This window comes from Stomoxys calcitrans, chromosome 3 (genome assembly GCF_963082655.1).
Source record: "Stomoxys calcitrans chromosome 3, idStoCalc2.1, whole genome shotgun sequence".
Taxonomy (NCBI): Eukaryota; Metazoa; Arthropoda; class Insecta; order Diptera; family Muscidae; genus Stomoxys; species Stomoxys calcitrans.
This window is the reverse complement of record NC_081554.1, coordinates 86490364-86512777: the sequence shown is the minus strand read 5'-3', so window position 1 is coordinate 86512777 and position 22414 is coordinate 86490364. Positions and strand designations below refer to the sequence as shown.

Below are 22414 nucleotides of genomic sequence, written 5' to 3'. Positions count from 1 at the left end.
CTTTACCTTCTAGAGGGCGCAATTCCTATCCGATTTGGCTGAAATTTAAGAGTTGTTTTGTTATGACTTCCAACAACTATGGCAAATATGGTCCAAACCGGTTTATAACCTGATATAGCTACCATATAAACCGATCTGGGTTTTGACTTCTTGAGCCTCAAGAAGGCCTAATTATTTTCCGATTTGGCTGAAATTTTGTACACCGGCTTCTTCCATAACTTCCAACATACGTGTCAAATATGATCTGTATCGATCTATAGCCTTATACAGCTCCCGTATAAAACGATCTCCCTATTTTACTTCTTGAGCCCCTAAAGGGCGCAATTCTTTTTCAATTTGGCTGAAATTTTACACAGTGACTTCTACTGTGGTCTCCAATATTCATTTCATTATGGTCCGAATCTGACCATAACTTGATGTAGCTCCAATAGCATAGCTATTATTTTCTTTTATCCCTTCCTTTACTTTGTTTGCCTAAAAAGAGACACCGGGAAGAGAACTCAACAAATGCGATCAATGGTAGGGGGTATATAAGATTCGGCCCGGCCGAACAGAGCACGCTTTTTCTTGTTTTGTTTTATTTATAGCAAAACGAATACGAATATATACAGATCATAGTACAAGACCATTATGGAGATTTGTGAAGACAGAAGGCTTTAAATTTAATTGAGTACCATAACATCGATTTAACTCCAAATATACTCTGAAGGAGTTTGAATTGTCAATTAAGATCTGTTTATAATTGGTAAGAAATTGAGTTTGGATTATGTTTCATCATTAAATTTTACTTGGCATCGTTTTCAATTCATTTTAAACGTTCGACGTTAAACTAATTAATGAATGAAATTTAAATTTATAAATGAATAATTGAAACCCCCAGTAACATGTTCTCTATATATCAAGAATGAAAGATATGTGTCACAAATTCTTCTAAAAAATTTATCCCTAAAAAATTTACTTTTATCGCAAACAAACTTTAACGTTTTTTAGAAAAGAAGTTTACTTGGCGAAAATTTCCCTTATGTCAAACGAATTATTTTTTTGCGTGTGGGCAAATATTTTCCTTTTTAGAACAACTGACCCTATTTCCTTTTATTTTAAGTACCTGGCCTTCTCTTCCCCCAATCACAACAAATTGATTTTACAATTTATTGTAGAAGGGCCAAAACATATACAACAACACTAAATTGAAATGTTCAAATTCTTGTGAAAGCAATCAAAATTGAAAATAATTTTGTCAAATAAATCTTTTACATATTATATTGAATAAATTTATCACAGTAAAAATAAAGAAACCGATTGGTAGTCTCTGAAACAAAAAACTTGTTGTTGACATAATTCAAACAAAAAGATGTTCGATAGTAAATTTTCCCTTTAATGATTGCCCAAAAAGCACCACATCATTGGGGGAAAAAATTTATCAACCAAAGGCAAATATGTACAAGTCAATAGCACACAAAAAGTTCTAAGAAAATTTAACATTTGATTTAATATATTTAACACTATGCCAAACATTGAGTACGGATAAGCAGGGAAGTGTACCCCTTTAAAACGAGAGGGGCACATGAATTACTCCATAAATTACGGAGTGACTTGGGAGCGAATGACTGCAGTTCCAAATAAATTGAAATTCTATGGCATACATTTATATATTTCTCTGATTTCATACTCGTATATACCTACACACACACACACATTTGTGACGATGTTTGTATGTATGTGTATGAAAACATGTAATGCTTATATACTCTTGCTGATAGTAAATATTCGTATGTAGCGTTTGTGTAACTACACATCACAGACACAAAATATACAATAAGAGATTGTTGTAAGCAAGGATTCCATATTTTTCTAGCAAATCGAAGAGAGGGTTATTTATTTGGAATTTGGAAAACACTATATGATGAACAGCAGGCAATGTTAATCTGGTTTTGGACTCACTTATTTCTTGGTAAACATTGAGTTTATATAAAAGAGCACTGTCCCATATAGTCGATTAATAATAACATACAGAATCGCCAAATGTTCTGCAATCAGAATTGTATTGTCGAAAGACCCATTTTTGCAACTTTATAGACTGTATGTGGTTACCTCGAACTTACTGCTAACAAGTTATGTGGGGCAAATGTTGGTCGGCGCGGACTATATATCGGAGTGGGTAAACCCAAGTCAAACACTCGATACCATGGGGATCTAGATGAACTCAACAGGACCTTCGTAAGCATACCCGATATACAAACGGACACGCAATTTCACAGTGATGATGATGGGCCGGCTTTCGTTTTTGATGCCCGTAGTCCTTTTGAGTTTATATGTGTTAGCCATGAGGAAGTTTATGAGAGTTTTGCCCGTGTTAAGTCAAATGCAATTGGCTTGGACGGAGTTGATCCGAGATTTGTACGAATGTTACTTCCATATCTCCTACCGTACTCTACATACCTGTTTAATTCAGTTTTAAGCTCCAGTCTGTATCCTATTACTTGGAATCATGCAAAGATAATTCCATTCCCAAATCCAAAGTTGATTATCGGGCGATATCAATTCTATGCCATCTCTCTAAGGTTTTCGAGAAAACTCTTCATGGACAGATGTCAATATATCTTCACCAAGAGTCCCTGTTGTCAAAAAGACAGTCCAGCTTTCGTTTTGTTCATAGTTGTATTACTGCATTGGTTGAAGTGGCTAAATCGATCAGAAATGACATTGATGAGAACAAACTTGGCTTTCTGGTTCTATTGGATCACTCCAAAGCTTTCGACGCGGTTGATCACCTGAATTTGTGCATGAAACTACCGAATTTTTTTAACTTCACATCAACGGCAACGAGTCTGATTATGTCGTATCTCAGCGATAGACGGTAGTCTGTATGCGCAGGGAATATATTATCTAACCCCTTGTTCGTACCTAAGGGAGTTCCCCAAGGCTCGATTATAGGTTCACTTCTTTTTTCATTATATGCGAATGACTTGCCTCGTCAACTAGCACACGGTCAGATTATGATGTATGCTGATGCCGTGCAGATTTTTCAAAGCGGCTTTGTGGACAATGTAGACGACGGCATAAGTAAACTTAACGCGGACCTACATCGCGTTTATGACTGGGCGACTGCAAATAATTTGTTGCAAAATCCAAGTAAGTCCAAATGTTTGTTTGTTCACAAAAACAAGAATTTCAACATGCGACAACCGGATATTTACGTTAATGGTCAGAGGATTGATATTGTATCTAGTGCGAAGAATCTAAGCGTGGTTTTTAATAATTCTTTGAGCTGGTCCGATCATGCAAACATTGCAGCTGGGCAGACTTATGCAAAGCTTCGTGTTTTATGGATCTCACACAATCGTTTACTCCCATAAATATCCGAATTCTTCTAGAGCACTCAAAAGTAAACGATTTCAATGAATTTGGAACTATATATTGGTATACATATATACCCAAAGTCCAGGTATATAATCTGATATATCGAAATATGGTCCTATTTGGACCGATATCCGCGCGTGCGTTAAGTGGTTCAATGATTACAAGTCACTGTTAAATTTTGATTCAATATTGGGTTTTTTGGCAGCTATATATAGGACACGAATGTCGCAAAGCCTAACATAAGTCACTGTGGATAATAAATACTCCTTTCATGGGGCCAAGAACATAAATCGGGGGTTCGCTATATATGGCGGCTATCTCCACAATTGGACCTATCTAGTCCGCCTTCAAGAAGGATATCGAGGGCATAACACAACTCACTATCCTAAAATGCAGCAAAATTGGATAATAAAGGCGCCTTCAATGAGCCTAAACCCTAAACCGAGAGATTGGACTGAATGGCAGCTGTATCCAAATCTGGGCCAAACTTGAAAAAGATGTAGAAGGGCCCAATAGAACCCAAACTCGAGGCCTTACACCGAGAGATCGGACTAATTGGCAGGTATGTTCACATGTGGACCGATCTGGGCCAAACTTGAAAAAGATGTAGAAGGGCCCAATACAACGCAATGACCCAAATTTCAGCGAAACTGGAGAATAAATGGGTCATTAATAGTCTTTAGACCCTAAAGCTGAAGATCGGTCTCTATGGCAGCTATATCTAAATAAATTTCGATCTGGACCTTATTCGAAACAGCTGTTCGGAGTCTTGATGCAATCACTACTCCAAATTTCATCAAAGTCGGATAATAAATGCGCCTGTTATAAGCCGAAGACCCAAAATCGGCAGATCGGTCTATATGGCAACTATATCGACGGGCTTAATAAAAAAACTGTTCTGAATTTCAGCGAAATCCGGTAATAAATGCGCCTGTTATAGGCTTAAAACTCTTAATCGGCATATCGGTCTATATGGCAACTATATGTAAATATGGTCTTATATACACCATATTCAGGTCGTACATCAAGGCCCCTAGTGCAAATCACTGTTTCGAATTTCAGCTAAATCGGAGAATTAATGTGCCTTTTATGGTGTTTTGACACTAAAGCTGACGATCGTTCTCCATGGCAGCTTTATCTAAATAAAGCCCGATTTGGACCATATTCGGAACAGATGTTGGAAGTCTTGATACAACTCACTGCTCCAAATTTCACCGAAGGCGGGTAATAAATGCGACTGTTATAGGTCTAAGACCCAAAATCGGCAGATCGGTCTATATGACAGCTATATTCAAATATACTCCGATCTGGACTAGTTTTGGTTTGGATATCGATCTGGACCAGGATTCCGATCTAGACCAGCTTTGGTTTGGATATCGACGGACCTAATAAAACTCACTGTTCTGAATTTCAGCGAAATCCGGTAATAAATGCGCCTGTTATAGGCTTAAAACTCATAATTTGCATATCGGTCTATATGACAGCAATATGTAAATATGGTCCGATATAAACCATATTCGGGTCATATATCGAGGCCGCTAGTGCGGGTCATATATCGAGGCCGCTAGTGTTTCAAATTTCAGCAAAATCTGAGAAAACCTTTTATGTACGTTAGACCCTAACGCTAACGACCGCTCCCTATGCGATCTGGACCATATTCGGACAGGGACGGACACAGACGTCGTAAATCGTCCTACAACGATGCGAAATATAGATAGTTTGTAGGGTCGGAAATGGATATTTCGATGTGTTAGAAACGGAGGGACTTAATGAATATACCCCCTATCCTATGGTAGTGGGTGTAAAAAGTAACCTCGAAAAAGAAAATCGATGTTAGGAATTCAGTGCTACTTACAAAATTCTTAATTGTTTTCCATACTACTCCTCTTAGTTGGCTCATGCCATGGCTCATGTTCATCCGTGTAACATGATATTCCAGATGGCAATACTAGGGTTCCGTCAATCCAAGACTGTGCCGATGACAGTAGTGCCTCGCTCTCGACTTCAAGTGTCGACTTAGGTATTCAATAGGAAACATTTTCCCTTTCTTCCAGGTTTCCTATCGTAGCCTGGATTATACCGGGATGGTATGAGTTGCTCCCATCCTCAATCCATTCTCCCATCGTCTTAAGTCTCATAGCAGCAGTGGATGCCTCACACTTAATCTGCAGGTCGAAAATCTAGAATAGTTTACAGTGCCGTTGTGGGCGTGGTCCTCATCGCTCTGCCTACGCCGAGATAACAAGTTCTCTGAACCTGTTGTATGGTCCTTATGTGTCACTTTTTCTCCATACCAGTCCATCAAACTACTGAGGCGTAAGTAAGTATTGGTCTAATCATGCTCCTGTAGCGCCATTGGACTATCATCGTATTCAGGCCTCAATTCGAGCCCATCGCCCGTATACATAGTGATCAACATCTGTGAGCCTTCGCGGTACGCTCCTGAATGTGACACTTCCAATTCAGTTTCCTGTTCAAGATCACTACTACGTATTTGACCTTGTCAGATGTCGTCTTCCTCGCGAACAGGAGGGTTTCAGTCATCTCTGGGTTAACATTGTCTTGCCTAGTCGTGTGCCATCTGTAAGACCCTTTAGGCCCTTCTGCATATCTGGTTCGGATGCTTACCTCTAACTAGAATTATAACATCGCCTGCGGAGCAGACGGGTTCAAATCCCCCTCAGTCAACATCAGTAATGGGTCATTTATCGCGGTCACCCATAAAAGTGGCGATAAAGTGCCCTCCTGTGACATGCCTTGTTGCACTTTCTCTCTTATATTTATGCCATGGGACACACTATGGGACACACGATCAATGTGTCGGTTCGCACATTGTTAAAAGCCCCCTCGATGTCAATGCATACCGCCAGTGTGTACATTTTGGCATCGAAGGATTCTTCTTTGTTATGCACAACTCCATGCAGAGCAGTCTCCACTGGCCTTCCCTTGACATAGACAAGCTGTTTGTATTAGAGCAGTTTGGTGTCCCACTCTTTATTAAAGTTTTCCCTATACGTTGAATGGTTTTGAGAAGAAAGGGCGTAAGACGTATAGGTCTCTAGGCCTTTGGTGTCGCATACCTTGCCTTGCCGGGCTTGGGTATAAACACCAACCTTGCCTCATGCCAGGCCTTTGGTGTATATGCAATTCCTAGGCACGCTATATAGATATTCGGCCTCCTTCTATAGTAACGTCGGACACTACAGAAGGAAGCCGACTATCTGGTGCCCCATCTGACTAAAAGCATGTTTACGTTGAAATTTTTATATTCACCACCATAAGATGGGTGTATACTAATCTAGTCTTTCCGTTTGTAACACCTCGAAATAGGCATCTAAGACCCCAAGAGTATATATATTCATGACATTTTAGGTCGATCTAGCCATGTCCGTCTGTCGGTCTGTCCGTCTGCCTGTCGAAAGCACGCTAACTTTCAAAGCAGTAAAGCTAGCCGCTTGAAATTTTGCACAAATACTTTTTATTAGTGTAGGTCAGTTAGGATTGTAAATGGGCCAAATCGGTCCATGTTTTGATATAGCTGCCATATAAACCGATCTTGGATCTAAACTTGTTGAGCCACTAGAGGGTGTAATTCTCATCCGATTTGGCTGAAATTTAGCACGAAGAGTTTTGTTATGACATGCAATAACTGTGTTAATTAAATCGGTTCATAACCTAATATAGCTGCCATATAAGCCGATCTTGGATCTTGACTTGTTGAGCCTCTGGAGGGCACAATTAATATCAGTTTTGGCTAAAATTTAGCATGTAGAGTTTTGTTATGACTTGCAATAGCTGTGTTAATTATGGTTAAAATCAGTTCATAACCATATATAGCTGTCATATAAACTGGATCTTGGATCTTGACTTCTTGAGCCTCTGGAGGGCGCAATTAATATCACTGTTAAATTTTGATTCAATATTGGGTTTTTTGGCAGCTATATATAGGACACGAATGTCGCAAAGCCTAACATAAGTCACTGTGGATAATAAATACTCCTTTCATGGGGCCAAGAACATAAATCGGGGGTTCGCTATATATGGCGGCTATCTCCACAATTGGACCTATCTAGTCCGCCTTCAAGAAGGATATCGAGGGCATAACACAACTCACTATCCTAAAATTCAGCAAAATTGGATAATAAAGGCGCCTTCAATGAGCCTAAACCCTAAACCGAGAGATTGGACTGAATGGCAGCTGTATCCAAATCTGGGCCAAACTTGAAAAAGATGTAGAAGGGCCCAATAGAACCCAAACTCGAGGCCTTACACCGAGAGATCGGACTAATTGGCAGGTATGTTCACATGTGGACCGATCTGGGCCAAACTTGAAAAAGATGTAGAAGGGCCCAACACAACGCAATGACCCAAATTTCAGCGAAACTGGAGAATAAATGGGTCATTAATAGTCTTTAGACCCTAAAGCTGAAGATCGGTCTCTATGGCAGCTATATCTAAATAAATTTCGATCTGGACCTTATTCGAAACAGCTGTTCGGAGTCTTGATGCAATCACTGCTCCAAATTTCATCAAAGTCGGATAATAAATGCGCCTGTTATAAGCCGAAGACCCAAAATCGGCAGATCGGTCTATATGGCAACTATATCGACGGGCTTAATAAAAAAACTGTTCTGAATTTCAGCGAAATCCGGTAATAAATGCGCCTGTTATAGGCTTAAAACTCTTAATCGGCATATCGGTCTATATGGCAACTATATGGAAATATGGTCTTATATACACCATATTCAGGTCGTACATCAAGGCCCCTAGTGCAAATCACTGTTTCGAATTTCAGCTAAATCGGAGAATTAATGTGCCTTTTATGGTGTTTTGACACTAAAGCTGACGATCGTTCTCCATGGCAGCTTTATCTAAATAAAGCCCGATTTGGACCATATTCGGAACAGATGTTGGAAGTCTTGATACAACTCACTGCTCCAAATTTCACCGAAGGCGGGTAATAAATGCGGCTGTTATAGGTCTAAGACCCAAAATCGGCAGATCGGTCTATATGACAGCTATATTCAAATATACTCCGATCTGGACTAGTTTTGGTTTGGATATCGATCTGGACCAGGATTCCGATCTGGACCAGTTTTGGTTTGGATATCGACGGACCTAATAAAACTCACTGTTCTGAATTTCAGCGAAATCCGGTAATAAATGCGCCTGTTATAGGCTTAAAACTCATAATTTGCATATCGGTCTATATGACAGCAATATGTAAATATGGTCCGATATAAACCATATTCGGGTCATATATCGAGGCCGCTAGTGTTTCAAATTTCAGCAAAATCTGAGAAAACCTTTTATGTACGTTAGACCCTAACGCTAACGACCGCTCCCTATGCGATCTGGACCATATTCGGACAGGGACGGACACAGACGTCGTAAATCGTCCTACAACGATGCGAAATATAGATAGTTTGTAGGGTCGGAAATGGATATTTCGATGTGTTAGAAACGGAGGGACTTAATGAATATACCCCCTATCCTATGGTAGTGGGTGTAAAAAGTAACCTCGAAAAAGAAAATCGATGTTAGGAATTCAGTGCTACTTACAAAATCCTTAATTGTTTTCCATACTACTCCTCTTAGTTGGCTCATGACATGGCTCATGTTCATCCGTGTAACATGATATTCCAGATGGCAATACTAGGGTTCCGTCAATCCAAGACTGTGCCGATGACAGTAGTGCCTCGCTCTCGACTTCAAGTGTCGACTTAGGTATTCAATAGGAAACATTTTCCCTTTCTTCCAGGTTTCCTATCGTAGCCTGGATTATACCGGGATGGTATGAGATGCTCCCATCCTCAATCCATTCTCCCATCGTCTTAAGTCTCATAGCAGCAGTGGATGCCTTACACTTAATCTGCAGGTCGAAAATCTAGAATAGTTTACAGTGCCGCTGTGGGCGTGGTCCACATCGCTCTGCCTACGCCGAGATAACAAGTTCTCTGAACCTGTTGTATGGTCCTTATGTGTCACTTTTTCTCCATACCAGTCCATCAAACTACTGAGGCGTAAGTAAGTATTGGTCTAATCATGCTCCTGTAGCGCCATTGGACTATCATCGTATTCAGGCCTCAATTCGAGCCCATCGCCCGTATACATAGTGATTAACATCAGTGAGCCTTCGCGGTACGCTCCTGAATGAGACACTTCCAATTCAGTTTCCTGTTCAAGATCACTACTACGTATTTGACCTTGTCAGATGTCGTGTTCCTCGCGAACAGGAGGGTTTCAGTCATCTCTGGGTTAACATTGTCTTGCCTAGTCGTGTGCCATCTGTAAGACCCTTTAGGCCCTTCTGCATATCTGGTTCGGATGCTTACCTCTAACTAGAATTATAACATCGCCTGCGGAGCAGACGGGTTCAAATCCCCCTCAGTCAACATCAGTAATGGGTCATTTATCGCGGTCACCCATAAAAGTGGCGATAAAGTGCCCTCCTGTGACATGCCTTGTTGCACTTTCTCTCTTATATTTATGCCATGGGACACACTATGGGACACACGATCAATGTGTCGGTTCGCACATTGTTAAAAGCCCCCTCGATGTCAATGCATACCGCCAGTGTGTACATTTTGGCATCGAAGGATTCTTCTTTGTTATGCACAACTCCATGCAGAGCAGTCTCCACTGGCCTTCCCTTGACATAGACAAGCTGTTTGTATTAGAGCAGTTTGGTGTCCCACTCTTTATTAAAGTTTTCCCTATACGTTGAATGGTTTTGAGAAGAAAGGGCGTAAGACGTATAGGTCTCTAGGCCTTTGGTGTCGCATACCTTGCCTTGCCGGGCTTGGGTATAAACACCAACCTTGCCTCATGCCAGGCCTTTGGTGTATATGCAATTCCTAGGCACGCTATATAGATATTCGGCCTCCTTCTATAGTAACGTCGGACACTACAGAAGGAAGCCGACTATCTGGTGCCCCATCTGACTAAAAGCATGTTTACGTTGAAATTTTTATATTCACCACCATAAGATGGGTGTATACTAATCTAGTCTTTCCGTTTGTAACACCTCGAAATAGGCATCTAAGACCCCAAGAGTATATATATTCCTGACATTTTAGGTCGATCTAGCCATGTCCGTCTGTCGGTCTGTCCGTCTGCCTGTCGAAAGCACGCTAACTTTCAAAGCAGTAAAGCTAGCCGCTTGAAATTTTGCACAAATACTTTCTATTAGTGTAGGTCAGTTAGGATTGTAAATGGGCCAAATCGGTCCATGTTTTGATATAGCTGCCATATAAACCGATCTTGGATCTAAACTTGTTGAGCCACTAGAGGGTGTAATTCTCATCCGATTTGGCTGAAATTTAGCACGAAGAGTTTTGTTATGACATGCAATAACTGTGTTAATTAAATCGGTTCATAACCTAATATAGCTGCCATATAAGCCGATCTTGGATCTTGACTTGTTGAGCCTCTGGAGGGCACAATTAATATCAGTTTTGGCTAAAATTTAGCATGTAGAGTTTTGTTATGACTTGCAATAGCTGTGATAATTATGATTAAAATCAGTTCATAACCTTATATAGCTGCCATATAAACTGGATCTTGGATCTTGACTTTTTGAGCCTCTGGAGGGCGCAATTAATATCTGCTTCGACTGAAACATGGCTTCTCCCATGTCCTTCAACATAAGTGTCAAATATGAGTGGGTCTATAGCCTGATACTGCTCCCATATAAGCCGATCTCAATTTTTATTCAATGGAATGATATTTTACACAATGACATCAATGGTCTCCATCATTCAATTCAACTATGGCCCAGATCGAACCATAACTTTATATAGCTCCAATTCTTTTTGTTTATCTTTTGTTTGCCTAAGAACAAATACTGGGAGAAGAACTCGACATATGCGATCCATGGTGGATGGTTTAAAAGATTCGACCCCCAAATTTTGGGACCTAATTCCATTTTGGTTTGGGGTGATTTTTCATTTTTTATTATATTGGTAAAGAGAGTTCTTTACCAATATATTCCTTGAACAAAACCCTTTCATTCAATCACCTTCACATTGGTATCAAACGTAACCACATCGCTAGTGTAAATAAATGGTATATTGTTATAGATGCATACATACTTTTTCAAGAGAAACACTACAATCAGATCCAAAGGTGTTCAAATATGTAGAGATGAACGTGCAAATTTTGTCAATTTGTGGCTGTTGCTGCCATACACATTCGTTTTTCTCTGCTTGCCACAATCAGTGGCCACACCACACTACCGCCAGCATCAACGTCATCAACAACAATGGAATGGCAGCTCACAATGTGAAATAATGGTGTTCTTGTTCTTTCTTGGCTTTCCACTTCAAATATTGAGATAATTTGTTACCAACCAAACCATGGAGACAGAGATTCCCTTCAATATTCCTTAGTACTTGTTTGCCTGTCTCCTTGTCTGAATTCGTCTTCCTGGTGATGTGTATTATCAAGGCGCCCAAGCCATAGGGACAGAGATAGAGAGAGAGAGAGAGAGGTAGGGAGAAGTGCACACATTTACCTTACCATCCAAATTTTGGGAGAATTCCCATTTTCTAATGTGTAGTTTTGTTTCAATTATGGAATGAAATTTCATCTCAATGGACTCATGGAATACCATATACTGAACAACGATGACAATCTGATTGTTAGACAGTACAACCAACTAATGCTACATCTGTATGATGGCAATGGGGAGGACAAGCAGAGAACACCCCAACCCATTAAAATGTAATTAGTTGCTAGATTTCTCCATTTTAGCCTCCCCCCCTTTGCCATCAATGTCCAAGCACTTACGCTGATTGTCATACAACCATAGCAAAAAAGTGTCTTCATTCGTATGACTTGTCCCTCTGGAGCTGATGGCAGATGAGGTGTTGAAAACATGTCCTAATCCACAAGAGATGCATTTTGTTCGGTTTTCAAACTGTGGTTAAAGCACAGAATGTTATGACAATTGCAAAAATACCAAAAGCATGTATTTCAAAATAAAACAACAATCATTTTGTAAAAAATTCCATTAAAGCCATATGAAGTGTGTACAACAAAATATGAACTAAAATCCTGATAATTTACTAAAGTCTCTACACTGAAAGTGGGATATATTTATCGTGTTATTAATTTTGTAACAACTAAAAGAAGTTAAAAAGGCATAAAGTTCTGCCGGGCCGAACTTTGGATACCCACCACCTCGGGTATACATGTCAACCTTTCATAAAAATCCGGTGAAAATTGCATACCTTATGCCCAATAGCAGTTATATCGAAATATGTTCCGAATTGGACCAATAACTAATAAGTACAGTAGCTATATCTACAAAATAACCAATCAGAACCAAATACGACACGTATGTCGAAAAGCCTAACATAAGTCACCGAAATCGGTCAATAATAAGGGCCCAAAATTTTTAATCGAGAGATCGGTCTATATGTCAGCTATATCCAAATCTGAACCGATCAGGGCCAAATTGACGAAGGATGTCAAGCGAACTAACACAACTCACTGTCCCAAATTTCAGCAAAATCGGATGATAAATGTGGCTTTTATGGGCCTAAGACCTTAAATCGGACGATCGGTCTATATGGGAGCTATATCCAAATCTGGATCGAACTATGCCAAATTGCCGAAGGATGTCAAGGGACCTAACACAATAAATGTTGATAAATGTTGCTTTTATGGCAGCTATATCAAAATCTGGACCGATCTGTGCCAAATTGACGAAGGATGGCGAAGGGCCTAACACAACTCACTGTCTTAAATGTCAACAAAATCGGATAATAAATGTGGCTTTTATGCGCCTAAGACCCTAAATCGGCCGATCGGTCTATATGGGGGCTATATCAAGATATAGTCCGATATAGCACATCTTCGAACTTAATCTGCTTATGGACAAAAAAAAGAACCTGTGCAAAGTTTCAGCTCAATATCACTATTTTTAAAGACTGTAGCGTGATTTCAACAGACAGACGGACGGACATGTCCAGATCGTCTTAGATTTTTACGCTGATCAAGAATATATGTACTTTATAGGGTCGAAAATGGATATTTCGATATGTTGCAAACGGAATGACAAAATGAATATACCCCCATCCTTCGGTGGTGGGTATATAAATGCATCATCTATGAACCCATAGCAGCCAAATCTAAATATGGTCCGATCTCCACCATATTCAGGATATGTAAGGGTCTAAAACAATCCATTGTACCAAATTCATTGGTTAAAAAATGCATCTTTTATGGGCCCAAAAACTTAAATCGCGAGATCGGTATATATGGGGGGCGAATGTGGAAGGGCCTAAAATAACTCATTGTGCTCAATTCCGGCGAAATCGGTTAATAAATTCACTTTTATGGGCCTAAACCCTTGAATCGGGAGATCAGTTTATATGGCAGCCATATCCAAATCTAGATGGTTCTGGGCGGCAATGGATCTGGGCGGCAATGGATCTGGGCGGCAATGAACTGGGATGTCGGGGAGACATACACAACCCGTTATATCAAATTTCAATTAAAACGGACAATTAATACACCTGTTATGGACCCAAGACATTAAACCTAGAGATCAGTCTATATGGCAGCTATATCCAAATCTGGACCGATCTGGGACCCATTGAACAAAGATGTCACGAGGCCTTACACAACTTACTCTCCCAAATTTCATCGAAATTGGATAATAAATGTGGCTTTTATGGGCCTAAGACCTTAAATGGGCAGATCGGTCTATATGGGGCCTATATCAAGATAAAGTCTGATATAACCCATATTCGAACTTAACATGCCTATGGACAAAAAAAAGGATCTGTGCAAAGTTTCTGCTCAATAACTCTATTTTTATATCCACCACCATAGGATGGTGGGGGCCTCCGTTTCATAGCCGAGTCCGAATGGCGTGCCGCAGAGCAACACCTCTTTGGGGAGAAGATTTTATATGACAAAGTACCGAACAAATGTCGCAAACGTTAGGAGAGCCTAACCACCGTTGAAAATTTTTTTCTGAAGTTCTCGCCAGGATTTGAACTTAAGCATTCAGTGTCGTAGGCGAAATTGCTAATCCTTCTACTCCAGTGGCCTTTTTGTCAAAGTTTTTCTTCACAGATTTTGCCAAAATTTGGCTCAATTTCTTCTTTGATGAGTTTTACAGTGCGCACGAATTTTTTTAGGTCGAAATCGGTTCAGATTTAGATATAGCTCTCATGGACAGTTTTCGGAGGCCCCCTTAGCGCAGAGATTAGCATGTCCGCCTATGACGCTAAAGGCCTGGGTTCGAATCCTGGCGAGCCATTCCACCACTTCCTTAATTGCAAGGATCTTCGCTTGATATACACTGCAGTGGTCGGGTATTCTTTTCGATATGACCAGTTCTAGATCTTTAAAGTACACCCCAAAGCCCATCTGGTAGTCTAGTTTGGAACCATCCGTATAGAAGTCTATGTAACTTCTATTACCAGGTTTATCCTAGTTCCAATTGGTTCTATCTGGAATAGTGGTACAGTAATTTTTATCAAAAAGCGGCTCAGGTAGGGTGTAATCCACACTGCCTGGAACATCGGACATTGTATCAAGGTTTAACACAGTGTCCGTGGCAATGGGCAATGACCAAAGAGAAAGCTCTCTTGGCCTCATGGTAGTGATCGCAGCAATTTATCTAGCCACAATGTCCAGAGGCATTAGATGTAGCATTAAATTCAGTGCATTAGAAGGTGTCGTCCTTAGTGCGGCTGAGATGCTCAAAAAAGCCATCCTTTAGATCAGGTTGAGTATTGAACAGTAGGTGGACTTTTGAAGCGTCGTACACCAGATCACAACACCATACAGCATTATAGTATATGCAGTATATACCCAATGTATGACGCACGGTCTAAATCCCCAACGTTTGCCAATGGCTCTCTTGTAGGTGTATAGGGAAAGAGTTGCCTTACTTGCCCTTTCCAAAATGTTGGATTTGAAGTTTAATTTCCTGTCCAGCAAAACACCCAGGTATTTTGCGCTTTCTGTAAATGGAACATTCTCTTCTTTCAAGGAAACAGGTTCCACTGTAGGAAACTTATATCTCCTGCTGTAAAGAAGTACTTCTGTCTTGCACGGATTTATGCCTAGATCACTTTCGGTAGCCCACTTCGCTATTGCTCGGAAAGCTTCCTGAAGTATATCTCTTAGAGTTCTGGGAAACTTTTCCCTAACCGAAATTGCCACGTCATCAGCATACGTAACACTTTTAGAACTTTTTCTTTCAAAACACAATAATATATTGCTAATGGCTATATTCCAAGGTAGAGGAAACAGTACACCTCCTTGAGGTGTTCCTCTGCTGACCCACCCTTTTAGATCCACAGATCCCAAGCCTGCCGTAATGCATCTTTTAGTAAGAAAGTTATAAATAAACTTTCTTACGATAGAGTTGATGGACAGAAACTCCAACTCCTTCATGATTGACGCCGGTTTTACATTATTGAAGGCACCTTCAATGTCAGGAAATGCTACCATTGTATATTCCTTGACCCTCTATGTAGCCTACTAGGTCGTGAAGGGCTGTTTCAGTGGTTTTGCCTTTACCATATGCATGCTGCTGCCACGACAGGCGATCTCCAGGGATCTTTGCCATAAGATATGTTTCTTTCAACCTTTCAAGAGTCTTCAGCATAAAGGATGAGAGACTAAGGACGAAAATCTTTCGCCTTCGTGTGGTAGGATTTTTCTGCTTTCGGAATGAAAATGACCTTCGTGTCCCTCCATCCCACAGGTAATTATGACATGCTGATACAAGCAGAGTATATCTCCCTATGCCAAGGAACCAGTCTTTGAAACTCATCTTGTAATTCAATCGGTGATACATCGTCAGGGCCTGGCGACTTAAAGCAGTTGAAACTTCTTATCGCCCATGGGATTTTCGGCTCAGACACAATTTCCCTAATAAACTCCGACGAATGCATACCAGTGACAACCTCTTCTGGCGCCACATTGTCCGTTGGAAAATTTCCCAGGAAATGTGTATCAACGAGTAGTTCTAGTGTTTCCTCACTAGACATTGTCCATACATTCTCTGACTTTTGAATATGCCCCACCGTAAGTCTCGAGGACAGAATCTTCCTTAGTCTATAGGCCTTAGATGTATCCTCAACGGAGCTGCAGAACTCTACCCAGGATCCTGCTTAATGCACGGAACAATTTTTACAACCGTATTATATTATCATTGAGAATTTTGTAGTGTTTCAAAATTGTAATCGCGAAAAGCATGTTTTTCAACTGTGAAAAACGAACGTAGTACCAGCCTTTATTTTTATATTTTTGCCTAGTGTACCACAGTTTACCATGACATTCTTCATCTATTATTTAATCACCAAATGCCATGCAATATCCATAATTAATTAATTGTACATTATTTAGAGAGTGAACATTTGATTTGTCACCGAAATTGCCACCCTTCTACTACAACAGCAACAACAACAACATTTTGGATGAAAAACCAACCAACCAAACATCTAGCTAACCAAGCAAAAAAATTTCATACACCACTTCAGCAGAAAGTGCCACGAGCATATTTGAATATTCCAGCAACGTTCCATAACACAGCAGCTTCACTACTACAGAATAATTTTTCCGAAAACACACACAGCAAAAAAAAAACAAGGAAATTATCCATTTGGGCAATAATTAATTACATAGCCACTACAGGAAAAGGTTAACACAACGGCAACGGGACCATGGCAAAAAAAGTGGCAAGCAAGCAGCATGTCGCAAGGACAACGGCGTTTTGAGAGTTAGGGCATGTTGCAACAGCTGTTGTGAATATTAAACTGCGAGAGTTGATTTTTCTTCACTTCACTAAACGTGATTTGCTTGTAGCCTTGCCTTGTTGTTGTTGCTGTTCATGTTGCAATGTCTAATGAATCATTGATGAGCCAGCCCTTCATTGTGTGTCAATTGATGAAAAATGTTCTTTCGAAAATTGCCATCAAAAAACAAGGCAAATATCCAAAGTACGAAGTTTTGAAATATAAATGCTGTCGAATCTATCTATAGATTGACAATTGAGGGTAATTTTTAATAAGCAGGGTGTTACTCGTTTGGAATGATGAAACTCAAACTTAGATCCCCCGAGACCTTTTACAGGGACATTTGCTCATACACAAAAAATCATCGAAATTGCTGGTTATTGGTATATTTCAACATGTACCTAAATCTAGTCTACATGAAATTCAAAATGGCATGACACATTACACACTCATGACTACCAAAGAATTATTCAAATCCCAAATCCTTACCTGTAAGATGAAACGACAGCACTTCAAATCTTCCAACCATAGGCTTGAAGATTGTTAAATTGGAAGAGGCTGAAGGGAACCAGAGGCCTGCAGTATTCGTACTTAAATCCGTTCCTCCTCCCTTGAATATCTCAATAAGTCCAAGGGAGATCAAGCGATTCAACAAGGTCAAGCTAGGTATTGTTGCTGAAGACATTTTAAGGAACTATCATTGATCATTGTTAAAGTTCGAATGATTGCTGGAAGCGGGAAATCACTCTACCTCGATTAAAAGCGGATCTGAAGCCTTTGATACCGAACCCGGAAATGCCTTTGTGAATGGTTCGTCCGGTTGGATAAGGCTCTAGGAGTGCGGTAGCGGAAAAGCAGGGAACTCAGTAGGTACTTCAACAACTGCAGCTGGGAATCATCTGAGGAGGAAGACTCCTCCTGATAGCAGAAGAATTTCAAGTGTTCTTATCCAGAGACTATGGGTGAATTGAGGCGTAGTATGTGGTAGTAATCTTAAGATTTATTTTTATACTCTCCATCATAGGTTGGCGGTATAAAAACTACGCTATTCCGTTCATAACTCATTGAAATATTGATCAGAAACCCAACAAAGTACATTTTCCCCGATCGTCTTGACATTCTAAGTCGATTTAGCCATGTTCGTCCGTCTAACTTTCGAAGGAGTAAAGCTAGACGCTTGAAATTTTGTTAAAGTATTTCCTATTAATGCAGGTCGGCTAGGATTGTAAATGCGCCATATCGGTCCATTTTTTAATATAGCAGCCATATAACCAGATATCCCAATTGGATTTCTTGAGCCTCCGTAGAGCGCATTTATTAAGCACTTTGACTGAAATTTTGTACAAGACTTTCTGTTAGGCCTTTCAACAACTGTACCGAATATCCGACCATATAAAACGATCTCTCGATTGAATTTCTTGAGCTTCTAGAGGACTTAATTATTATGCGATTTGGCTGAAATTTTTTAAGTAGACTTTTGTTTCCATTTTCAATATCCACGCTAGGTATGAATTAAATCGGGGTTTAGCTTTATATAGCTCCTATATAATGGATCGGTCACTTTGACTTCTTGAGACTCTATGGGCAATTACAGCTCATAACTTGAAAAAGCCTACATATATTTGAAAAGTCAATGAAGGAACTTCGGCCCAGCTGAACTTAACGCGCTTTTACTTGTCTTGCTAAGCTTTGAAGCTTCTAATCGATTATAATTATAAGCTGCGAGCTGTGTAATAAAGTAGTTCAACCGGACTTCATTAACAGGAGCAGATAGAAGGTTCAGATTTTAAATTTTTTTGGTAAAATATCAGAACAATGGTGCCTTTAGGCTACAGAAAATCCTAGCCCCCAAAACTATTACGGTGGGTTACATTCAAATCTCAGATAATGTGTGGTGAATGTCTTGTGAGGAAACCCTATAACTACGGGTGAAAATTTTTCCAACGAACAACAAGATGGAGAAATAAGTTGTCACTGAAGTTTTGATTTTTCTTTGAGCGTTCTAAAGTTTTGGCTTTTTTAAGCTGCCAGGCCTTTTTAATGTACCACCAGTTGTATTACAAGCTGTGTCCGATGGACTGGCTCGGAAGATATATTCTGCTTGTATCCGTTCATTAATGACAACACAGGAAAAGTACCACAGAGGAGCTTAATTTTTAATTTTCTTCCTTTGTCTTTGCCTGGTATCTCTTCTCAGGCAAACAAAGGATAATGGATAAAAATAGCTATGCTATTTGAGCCAAATCAAGTTATGGACCGATTCGGAAAATATTTGATTTGGATGTTGGAGAAAATAGCAAAATGTTAGCCAAATCGGATAAGAATTGTGCCCTATAGGGGAAGAAGAATATAATCAGGAGATCAGTTTATATGGGAGTTATATCAGGTTATGGACCGATTTAATCCATATTCGCACGCATGTTAAGGTTCAAAGGAATACACATTTTGTAGGGATGGTGTTCGTAACGGTCGGTGCATGAAACAACAACACGTGATGAAAAAATCATACAAACTTGTTAACAATATTTTCCACAACGTCTGTTTATGATAATGACAACATTGATGCTTGATTTCGCAACGTCTTTTTCTATCAGTGTATATATTTTTCCGTCTCAGATCAATATTTTGATGTGTTACAAACCGAATGGGGAAATAAGTACACCCCCCATCCTATAAAAGGTAAACATTTTTCCACACCTCGCCTTTAGGTTGGTTCATATCTGGTATTGTGTCCCCACCTAGAGGCTATCGTAGTGCAAAGGTTAGCATGACCGCCTATAACGCTGAACGCCTGGGTTCGAATCCGGGCGAGAACATCAGAACGAATTTTCAGCGGTAAAAATCCCCTCCTGGCGACATTTGTAAGATATTGTACCCTTTGGTATGGCAGGCACGCAAGAGCTTCTCCACAAAGAGCAGCATGCCGATCGGACTCGGCTATAAAAAGGAGGCCCCTTATCATTGAGCTTAAACTTGAATAGGACAAAGAAAAGTTTGCCCTTTTCTTTGCATTTGCATTGTGTCCCCACCTATGTACCGGTCTCTGTTAGTCGCGAAACCCGGGCAATGACAGAGGAAATTCTCCAACGTTTCATCGTCACGCATGCTATCACTTATATTGCATAAGTGTGTAGTCGTAGGCCAGTGAGTCCCGTTGTGATAACGAAAGCTTTACTGACCTTTATCATACTTGCTTTCAATAGTAAGCTCGTCTTTTCATAAAACGGATCTCGCCGTAGGGTTTGCCTGCCATCCTCAGAAAAGACCTCTCCTCCTTCTCCTTCTCACAGTCCAAGACCATTTGCGACCCCACCGTTTTGGTTGTTATTACCCAGATTTGGCCCCGAAATGCTTCGGGCTTACAAAGTTTAATGACGGCAGTCTTTTGGCCTTTACTGCCAAATCGTCTTTCATTCTCTGCTATGATCCAGTACCTACACAATGGGGTTCGTGCCATCCTCAGAGAAGACGTTTGTCTCCTTCTTACACTCCAAGACCGTTTGTGCCCTACTGTCCGCAAAGATGTTAACACTTGACGTCCTCTATCCATTCTCCAACCGCCTTTAGTCTTATAGCCGCAGTGACTTCCTCTCACTTAATCTCTGTGTCGGATATGTGGAATAGTCTACAGTGACCTAGTGGGCCCTAATGGCCCGTAACGCAGAGGTTAGCATATCTGCCTATGATGCTGAACGCGATGGTTTTGCCCTCCTAATGCAGGCGACATTTGTGAGGTACTATGCCTTGTAAAAACGTCTCGCCCAAAGAGGTGTTGCCCTGCTGTACGTCGTTCGGACTTGGACTTAAAGTTAAATTTTGAAACGTGATAAGGGAGTTGGTAATGAGTTAAAATAGCTAAACCAATCTTAAGCATATCTGCCCCGCCTTTTTGCAAACTCTTTTTTTTTTTTGTAAGAATTTCACTTTTCTTATTAATAAGAGTTTCTATTTAAATCAAATTTTAGTAAATTTTATAAATTCATGCCTAAATTGTTGTATGGCATTGTGTTGTATATCACAATTGTCGACAAAGGATGTCCATAGACGTCTTAAATTTCCAAGATCTAATGCTCAAACTCTTCCTTGTCTTCATTATTGCCAAACGCAGTATTTCTTATTCATAAATATTGAAACGATAGTTACTAGAAATGAATTTTAGGCATTTCTTTTACATGCTCTAAATGAGACAAGACCAGTAAGTAAATGTATGTTCTTACTAATCTCTAAAGTACTTTGCCTAACAAATGATAGTTGTTATTTAATAATTAATCGTAAACGCAATGTTCACTAAGAATTTGCCTAAGGCATTGAAAATTAGAAATTCATGTCGAAGCATTATAGTTGTCTTCCACCTAAGGACAGGCGTAACAGAATTTTGAGAAAGCCATTAAATCTTAATATTATGTTTTGTCCATTATAGATGAGGCTGCGATATTAGAAATATCAATGTTTAACAGCAAAGAGGTAACTTACGAGTGTGCACGTGAGAGAAGTATGGCAAATAATTAATTACCTGAAAATAGAAAAGAAACGATTATTAGTTAAGGCTTCAATAATAACACCCTTAGACTAATTGAAATGGTAACTAGCTGTTGTAAGCATAGAGATGAAGTAGAAAAAAATTCATAAGATGAAATAAGAAAACAACCTGGGCAGGATTTCTTGAAAAATTTTGGTATATAATAACTTATAAAGGGCCATTTAGTTTCGTAGATCCTATTTGGACTACATTTGGCAGAATCTTTGAGGATTCTGTGAGTGTACTGTTAACTCTCCGACGGTTGAATCATCTATTGCCCTTATACGAAGTCCATCTTGTAATTTTTGTATGGAATTTTATATGAAAAAAAGCATTTTTTTAATGTTTTGTTGTTTTGATTTATGATTATTTACTAATTAACATGTATAATGAATGTTAGAATAATATGTTTTAAATAACATTATTAATTTTTTATGAGTTATGTATGAAAAAAGCTTAAAAACCTATTGTTGTGTAGATTGTCCCTCGTCCAACATGGTATCTGTGCAGGTGTAGCATCGATGCATAAGTGTTGAATGGTCTGAATTATGGATTGTTATAGGAATGGCAATAGGCCCTTGTTTTCCGCTGGCATAAGTACTCAGAACGGCATAGGCAACATGACGATCGGTTCGTTCTAGATGCAAACGAAGTTGCAGCTTCTTTTACCGGTCTTGATAATATCTAAAAAAGAACAAAATAATGTAGGTATTCTGCTTTTTAACTTTAGAATATTTTTTCATACCATCCTTATCTTATGCTTCCATTG

The 22414-nt window shown here is 39.7% G+C and overlaps 1 protein-coding gene across 7 annotated transcripts in view; it reads right to left on the bottom strand.

Moving 5' to 3' along the window:
- The window catches only part of LOC106091635 (fasciclin-3), a 572844-nt gene that overhangs the window by 145042 nt on the left and 405388 nt on the right, over positions 1 to 22414 (bottom strand). The window lies entirely within an intron of this gene.